Source organism: Herpailurus yagouaroundi, unplaced genomic scaffold, assembly GCF_014898765.1.
Source record: "Herpailurus yagouaroundi ecotype Mexico unplaced genomic scaffold, PumYag 202, whole genome shotgun sequence".
NCBI classification, from domain to species: Eukaryota; Metazoa; Chordata; class Mammalia; order Carnivora; family Felidae; genus Herpailurus; species Herpailurus yagouaroundi.
In genome coordinates, this window is record NW_024412433.1 from 8,696,517 (window position 1) to 8,699,545 (window position 3,029).

The 3,029-nt window shown below is 48.2% G+C and overlaps 1 long non-coding RNA gene across 3 annotated transcripts in view; it reads right to left on the reverse strand.

Moving 5' to 3' along the window:
* Positions 1-923: 923 nt before the first annotated feature.
* The window catches only part of LOC121014286 (uncharacterized), a 3,181-nt gene continuing 1,075 nt past the window's right edge, over positions 924-3,029 (reverse strand). For 2 of the 3 annotated variants that reach the window (XR_005783144.1, XR_005783142.1), the window contains exon 2: positions 924-1,144. This is a non-coding gene — a long non-coding RNA (uncharacterized LOC121014286). Of the gene's footprint in view, positions 1,145-1,519; positions 1,634-3,029 lie in introns of those variants that run through there. The other variant, XR_005783143.1, reaches the window with a different exon arrangement.

A 3,029-nucleotide genomic window follows, 5' to 3' on the forward strand; every position in this document is an offset into this window, starting at 1 on the left:
TCAGCCAGGTCACGATCTCGCGGTCCGGGAGTTCGAGCCCCGCGTCGGGCTCTGGGCTGATGGCTCAGAGCCTGGAGCCTGTTTCCGATTCTGTGTCTCCCTCTCTCTCTGCCCCTCGCCCGTTCATGCTCTGTCTCTCTCTGTCCCAAAAATAAATAAACGTTGAAAAAAAAATTAAAAAAAAAATTAAAAAAAAAAAAAGAAAGCAACGCACAAACCATGAGAACTTCTCCCCCCCTCCCCCGCAATCCTACCTCTTTGGAGGCACCGGGTGGTTGGGTCATGGAGGGTGGGAAGGAACTGGCAATCCCTTGCAGGTAAGGGCTGGGGGCCCTAGAAGGGGGTAGGATGAGTGAATGTCTCACAACATGTACTTTTCTCTGCACGCATCGGCTTGGATGGATCATTGCCCAGCCCCAGCTCCACAGTTATTGCCATCACTGCCGTGGCGCTCTGAGGCAGAAAATGGTTGTGCTAGCCAGGAATGGTAACATCAGGCTGGAGTTGGAAGCATAGCACAACCGGACCTGGCAGCCCCTCGAAGTCCAGGCCCTTCTTCCCCCTGCCTGGGTCAGGGCATTCCACTCACATGACCTAGCTCATGAAAAGAGTAGCGGCCAAGGGAGAGTGCCTAGAAGTCCCTTGAGCAAGGTGCCTGGTAAGGGTCAGAGGGGGGTCTGAGGGACCTGGAGGTAGCCAAGTCTACACTGTAATGCCAGAGGCAATTCCCTTGTCCTCACCACCACCCTCCCTTCTTTGAGCTCCCCAGGAGGGATACAAGGTAGGATTTAGGCTTTAGCCTCTTCCAGGGTAGCTGATATCCAGGTGAGTATCAATCACTGGGAAAACTAATCAGATTTAATTAAGACATGAATTATGATTCATTTCAGCTACTAATAACACAGACTCCAAATAACAGCTACTGATAATACAGACTCCAAACACAATGAAAGTTTATTTTTCTCTTTTGTAGAAGTGTGGGGGTGGACCGCTCATGGCCGACATAGTAGCTTTGTATCACTAGTTCTTGAGGACTCAGGTTTCAATCCAGATCACTATTCCCCCATCTCATCTTCATAATCCAAGCTAGCAGCGTCCACGCCAGCCATCACATCTGTATTCCAGGCACCTGGATAGCAGAGGGCTGAGGAAGGAACAAACATCAGATTGACTTCAGATTTCTTCACAGCACCACTGCATTTAAGACGATAGTTGAATAATACCTTTAAAGTATCAAAGAGAAAGAACTTCGAACCTAGATTTTTGATTTCTAGCTAAATTATCAGGTATTTAAAGGGTCGGAAGTTTTCTCGCAAATAGCCACCCTTTGAAAACACTGTTAGAGGAAGCACTCCAACAAGAAAAGAAATAAATACAGGGGTGCTCAACAATACTGAGTAAGAGGGATTAAATCATTTGCTTAAATCACTCTTGTCTAAGTAAATGGTACAATGCAGGGCCAGCAAAGCACAGCCTGGGTGCATAGAAGTGCAGAGGCGACAGCCTGTGGGAGTCCTACCTAGCGAATAGACAGGTAATGGACCCCAGCGAGGTCACTTCTTTGAGGAAGAGAGGAAGACACAGCAGCTGACTAGAGCATTGCTCTTATTTTTGGACTGTCTTGCCAGGCTTGTCTAAAACCAACACGCTCTGCCGCGAGCTATTTATTCTATTTATTCTTCGGCTTTAAACTTCCAGGTAACAATTCCAAGCCTTCCAGAGGTGGGATGGAGAATGAATCAGAGAAGGGGTGGGTGTTAAACAAAGGTCAGAGTCCAGGGCCAGTGAAGTTTATCTTTACCTGCGCTATTTACATGGCGAAGGTTCAGGGATTAAATTAACAGGAAACTACAAAGACCTTAAAAAAAAAAGAGGCAGGAAGCCAAGATTATTTTTCCCTCCTCTGTGTCCGTGCCCTCAACAATATCATGAAACAAATAGGCTTTTTCTGATTTCTCTGGTTTTCAATGAAGATGTAGAGTGAAACTGGGATTTCGGGAACAATTTGCTTCCTCATGGTCCCTCAAGCAGAACTTGGTAGGAAGAGTGACAGAAAAGTGTTGATTTGGAGAAAAAGGAGTGATTTTGGTCTGGTTTCCGGTACCTCCTTTCTCCTCTAGTCTCCCGATCTTTCAGGCTATCCTTCCTTCTTCATTCCCTCAACCCCTCCCTCCTTCCCCTCCCCATCCTTCTCTCCCCACTCTCCCCTACCCCTCAACCCTTCTCTCGTTTTGCCTCCCCATCCCGCTCCCCATCCTCCTCCCCCTTCCCCTCCCACTCCTTCCCTTCTCCTTCTACCCACTCCTCCTTCCCCTCCTCTCCTCTCTTCCCCTGTCCCTAAGTCTTTTTTCCTTCCCCACTGGTCTTCCTTTACATCTTTCCTTCCTTTCTCTTCACCCACGAAACAGTTGTTTTCGGAGCTCCAAGGAAAGTGGGACCTGGGGAGAGTGTATGGCCTCCTGGGGATCCCAGTAGAGGGAGAAAGATCTTCAATGTGAGGAAGACCGTGAAGGGGAAAGAAGTTGGAGGAGACCCCGGGACTCAGAGGGGACCAAGGCTGGAGCCAGAAAGGTTTCAAGACTGCGTCTGACGGGGGCGCTGTGGGCCCGACAGTGGAGCAGCCCCTGTGCTGGGTCCCCGCTGCCGCATGACCACGAGGGCACCCCTGTGCTAGGACTTCATTTCCTTGTTGTCGAGGTGCAACGTTTGTTTTCCTTTCTTCCTTTCTGGGTTCTTTGGCTGGTCTAATGACGAAATTTACATAAGGCAGGTTAACAGGAGAAAAAGAAGTTTAATTACATCCTATGGGAGGCAATTGAGGCTCACTTGTTGTCCTGAGCTGAGGAAAGGGATAGGGGCCTGGGGGCTCCAAAGGGCAGGAGGGCAACTCACAGGACGATGAGAAGGCAAAAGTCTGGTAATCAGATGTTGGCCCTACCATGCAGGTGAGTCTCTCAGATAAAAAAAAAATAAAAAAAATACATCTATATCTATATCTATATCTATATCTATATCTATATCTATATCTA